General features: G+C 40.4%; 4 non-coding genes across 4 annotated transcripts; all 4 read left to right on the top strand.

The window, feature by feature from the left end:
* The first annotated feature begins 2048 nt into the window (after window positions 1-2048).
* On the top strand, window positions 2049-2130 carry trnas-uga (transfer RNA serine (anticodon UGA)). Its single transcript has one exon. It is a non-coding gene; the product is annotated as a tRNA-Ser (tRNA).
* A 168-nt stretch (window positions 2131-2298) lies between these two features.
* Window positions 2299-2371, top strand: trnak-uuu (transfer RNA lysine (anticodon UUU)). Its single transcript has one exon. It is a non-coding gene; the product is annotated as a tRNA-Lys (tRNA).
* A 2058-nt stretch (window positions 2372-4429) lies between these two features.
* trnas-uga (transfer RNA serine (anticodon UGA)) lies at window positions 4430-4511 on the top strand. The gene has a single exon. It is a non-coding gene; the product is annotated as a tRNA-Ser (tRNA).
* A 168-nt stretch (window positions 4512-4679) lies between these two features.
* trnak-uuu (transfer RNA lysine (anticodon UUU)) lies at window positions 4680-4752 on the top strand. The gene has a single exon. It is a non-coding gene; the product is annotated as a tRNA-Lys (tRNA).
* Window positions 4753-5000: the final 248 nt, after the last annotated feature.

Genomic DNA, 5000 nt, shown 5'->3' with positions numbered 1-5000 from the left:
CTTTGGCCTCACCTTGCTATCACTACGGTCCATCTCTTCTGCTGACTCTGTACTGGAACGGTGTTCCTTCCTGCTCCCGGTGATCAGGGGATCTCCCTTGTGGTTAGTGACAAACGAACAATGTTAAATGAACAAGGCCAAAAAATACATAAAGAACAATGGTGCCTGGGATTTTTGAGAACCGGAGCTTGTAGCCTAGAATTTTTCTTTGTAAATTATGTGAAAATCATCTTGTTTACTCACTTACAGAAAACAATACATTGATTTAAATTGTCTAAGACACTTTTTGTTGGTAAAAGTCATATGCGAGTAGGCGTCAACTATCATGATTTACACCTGAGAAGACAAAGCCCTGCATAATGAGCTGCATAAAGAGCCGCTCAGTCAGCTGTTGTCACTGAGAGGGAGGTGTTACAAGAAAGAATGTGAGAACAAAATAAATGTATATAATTTTAAGTTTGGAGTTTATTTAGAATATATTTAATTATCCCACAACATAATTTAATATGGGGGAGCAGTTAAACAGTTTATTAGGAACAATCAAAGCTGACTTTCAAACTAATTTTATTTTTGCATTATTACACAATCCTTAAGAAATCCTTTTAACAATCTGAATTTGTAAAAAATAAAAAATAAAAACTTTTATTGTTATCATTATTATTAATGTTGAAAATAGCTGAGAATATTTTTCATGTTTTTTAGGGTGGTAAATTAAAAGAACACCATTTTTTGTTACATTTGTTACAGTTACATGTATTTGTTACATTTATATTATTTACATCAAGCTTTTGAGTGGTATAGTTTTGTATATTGTTATTGAAACTTCATAATATTTAACTTAATTATAAATTTAGTCAAGAATTATAGTTTGGAAAAAGTCTAACTAGTAAAATGTTTAGACGTTATGTGAAAACTAGTAAAAGTATATAAATAAATATAAAGAGACTTACTCATGTTTATGATCTCTGCTGAATAAAGTGCTTCATTCTTTTTTTCTGAGGAAATCCATTTCTCAAATCCTCAACCACGTCACATCTTTTTGGGGTGAATTATGTGTTATTCCTCTCATCGCGAAGCAAACAGTAAAATAAAAGCACTTGAACAACAGTCTGGCTGCTTTTTCTTCTGTGTGGGCGTATTCAAGCCGCGCTTCAGTTTGAATCTGAATAGAGCGTTCAGCGCGGGGGCGTGGTCACATTAGATATAATGAAGGGAGACGTGAAAAAAGGACATCGCCTTGTTTTCATATGGATTACTTTATCACAGAATATTTGTTTTCGGCAGCACTTGTTTAGTTTAAAAGTAGAAATGTCAAGCTTTCTATAGATATCTCTCTCATGTCTCTTCGTTGAGTATTCACAGAGTTAGAGGTTCATTTTAATGACGTGTTTGTAAATGAAGATCAGCGCAGACAAAGGCTGCAGACAGCACATCTTGTTTGTTATCTTTATTTTATAAGTGCACAAAGTTTTGTTGATATTATTTTCTGTATCCAAAAAAGGAAACCCTTTATTGGGTTACAGTCAGCTTTCTGACTGAGCTGGGTTGTTTGCAAGTAGGTCAGGCAGCAGTGTTGCACACAAACTGAGCAGAAGCTGGTCTGTTCTTGTAGTCGTGGCCGAGTGGTTAAGGCGATGGACTAGAAATCCATTGGGGTCTCCCCACGCAGGTTCGTATCCTGCCGACTACGCTGTTTGCTGAAGGCCACGAGGAAAAGCGTCCATGAATTTTTCAAGGTCCTCCCACTGATTTGCGAAATGTCCTGTCCCTCTTCGATGGACCAACACGCCGCTGGTGCTTCTGGTATTCGGGCTCCAGGGGTTAACTTGGGTGAGCCAGTGGCACGCCGTGATCGTATAGTGGTTAGTACTCTGCGTTGTGGCTGCAGCAACGCCGGTTCGAATCCGGGTCACGGCAACACTCTGGCGTTGAGTGTACGGGAAGGTTGACATTTTTTTACCACCTCATCTTTCTTCTCTATTTTGTTTTTGACGCTTGGCCTGTGCAGGGAGCCACCAGACAAGGGGGCAGGCAGCCTACGGCTAGACGTAGTCGTGGCCGAGAGGTTAAGGCGATGGACTTGAAATCCATTGGGGTCTCCCCGCGCAGGTTCGAACCCTGCCGACTACGGGAGGGCTTTGCAGTGTTGCTTTAGCTTTCTGTGATGGTAATTGTGCCTTCTGTGGTCCTTTGTCCTAACTGCTTCTAGCTTTCATCCCGTGACACCTGCGTCTCTTCTGGGCAGCTTGTTGTAAAACTGCTGTTATATAAAAGGTGAGATGCCAGTACTCGACAAGAGCCCGGATAGCTCAGTCGGTAGAGCATCAGACTTTTAATCTGAGGGTCCAGGGTTCAAGTCCCTGTTCGGGCGAAGGTCTTTCTTTGGCCTCACCTTGCTATCACTACGGTCCATCTCTTCTGCTGACTCTGTACTGGAACGGTGTTCCTTCCTGCTCCCGGTGATCAGGGGATCTCCCTTGTGGTTAGTGACAAACGAACAATGTTAAATGAACAAGGCCAAAAAATACATAAAGAACAATGGTGCCTGGGATTTTTGAGAACCGGAGCTTGTAGCCTAGAATTTTTCTTTGTAAATTATGTGAAAATCATCTTGTTTACTCACTTACAGAAAACAATACATTGATTTAAATTGTCTAAGACACTTTTTGTTGGTAAAAGTCATATGCGAGTAGGCGTCAACTATCATGATTTACACCTGAGAAGACAAAGCCCTGCATAATGAGCTGCATAAAGAGCCGCTCAGTCAGCTGTTGTCACTGAGAGGGAGGTGTTACAAGAAAGAACGTGAGAACAAAATAAATGTATATAATTTTAAGTTTGGAGTTTATTTAGAATATATTTAATTATCCCACAACATAATTTAATATGGGGGAGCAGTTAAACAGTTTATTAGGAACAATCAAAGCTGACTTTCAAACTAATTTTATTTTTGCATTATTACACAATCCTTAAGAAATCCTTTTAACAATCTGAATTTGTAAAAAATAAAAAATAAAAACTTTTATTGTTATCATTATTATTAATGTTGAAAATAGCTGAGAATATTTTTCATGTTTTTTAGGGTGGTAAATTAAAAGAACACCATTTTTTGTTACATTTGTTACAGTTACATGTATTTGTTACATTTATATTATTTACATCAAGCTTTTGAGTGGTATAGTTTTGTATATTGTTATTGAAACTTCATAATATTTAACTTAATTATAAATTTAGTCAAGAATTATAGTTTGGAAAAAGTCTAACTAGTAAAATGTTTAGACGTTATGTGAAAACTAGTAAAAGTATATAAATAAATATAAAGAGACTTACTCATGTTTATGATCTCTGCTGAATAAAGTGCTTCATTCTTTTTTTTCTGAGGAAATCCATTTCTCAAATCCTCAACCACGTCACATCTTTTTGGGGTGAATTATGTGTTATTCCTCTCATCGCGAAGCAAACAGTAAAATAAAAGCACTTGAACAACAGTCTGGCTGCTTTTTCTTCTGTGTGGGCGTATTCAAGCCGCGCTTCAGTTTGAATCTGAATAGAGCGTTCAGCGCGGGGGCGTGGTCACATTAGATATAATGAAGGGAGACGTGAAAAAAGGACATCGCCTTGTTTTCATATGGATTACTTTATCACAGAATATTTGTTTTCGGCAGCACTTGTTTAGTTTAAAAGTAGAAATGTCAAGCTTTCTATAGATATCTCTCTCATGTCTCTTCGTTGAGTATTCACAGAGTTAGAGGTTCATTTTAATGACGTGTTTGTAAATGAAGATCAGCGCAGACAAAGGCTGCAGACAGCACATCTTGTTTGTTATCTTTATTTTATAAGTGCACAAAGTTTTGTTGATATTATTTTCTGTATCCAAAAAAGGAAACCCTTTATTGGGTTACAGTCAGCTTTCTGACTGAGCTGGGTTGTTTGCAAGTAGGTCAGGCAGCAGTGTTGCACACAAACTGAGCAGAAGCTGGTCTGTTCTTGTAGTCGTGGCCGAGTGGTTAAGGCGATGGACTAGAAATCCATTGGGGTCTCCCCACGCAGGTTCGTATCCTGCCGACTACGCTGTTTGCTGAAGGCCACGAGGAAAAGCGTCCATGAATTTTTCAAGGTCCTCCCACTGATTTGCGAAATGTCCTGTCCCTCTTCGATGGACCAACACGCCGCTGGTGCTTCTGGTATTCGGGCTCCAGGGGTTAACTTGGGTGAGCCAGTGGCACGCCGTGATCGTATAGTGGTTAGTACTCTGCGTTGTGGCTGCAGCAACGCCGGTTCGAATCCGGGTCACGGCAACACTCTGGCGTTGAGTGTACGGGAAGGTTGACATTTTTTTACCACCTCATCTTTCTTCTCTATTTTGTTTTTGACGCTTGGCCTGTGCAGGGAGCCACCAGACAAGGGGGCAGGCAGCCTACCGCTAGACGTAGTCGTGGCCGAGAAGTTAAGGCGATGGACTTGAAATCCATTGGGGTCTCCCCGCGCAGGTTCGAACCCTGCCGACTACGGGAGGGCTTTGCAGTGTTGCTTTAGCTTTCTGTGATGGTAATTGTGCCTTCTGTGGTCCTTTGTCCTAACTGCTTCTAGCTTTCATCCCGTGACACCTGCGTCTCTTCTGGGCAGCTTGTTGTAAAACTGCTGTTATATAAAAGGTGAGATGCCAGTACTCGACAAGAGCCCGGATAGCTCAGTCGGTAGAGCATCAGACTTTTAATCTGAGGGTCCAGGGTTCAAGTCCCTGTTCGGGCGAAGGTCTTTCTTTGGCCTCACCTTGCTATCACTACGGTCCATCTCTTCTGCTGACTCTGTACTGGAACGGTGTTCCTTCCTGCTCCCGGTGATCAGGGGATCTCCCTTGTGGTTAGTGACAAATGAACAAGGCCAAAAAATACATAAAGAACAATGGTGCCTGGGATTTTTGAGAACCGGAGCTTGTAGCCTAGAATTTTTCTTTGTAAATTATGTGAAAATCATCTTGTTTACTCACTTACAGAAAA

The sequence above is a fragment of the Carassius gibelio genome, chromosome A20 (assembly GCF_023724105.1).
Source record: "Carassius gibelio isolate Cgi1373 ecotype wild population from Czech Republic chromosome A20, carGib1.2-hapl.c, whole genome shotgun sequence".
Classification (NCBI taxonomy): Eukaryota; Metazoa; Chordata; class Actinopteri; order Cypriniformes; family Cyprinidae; genus Carassius; species Carassius gibelio.
The sequence above is the reverse complement of the archived record's forward strand: the minus strand, read 5'-3'. Positions and strand labels throughout refer to the sequence as shown.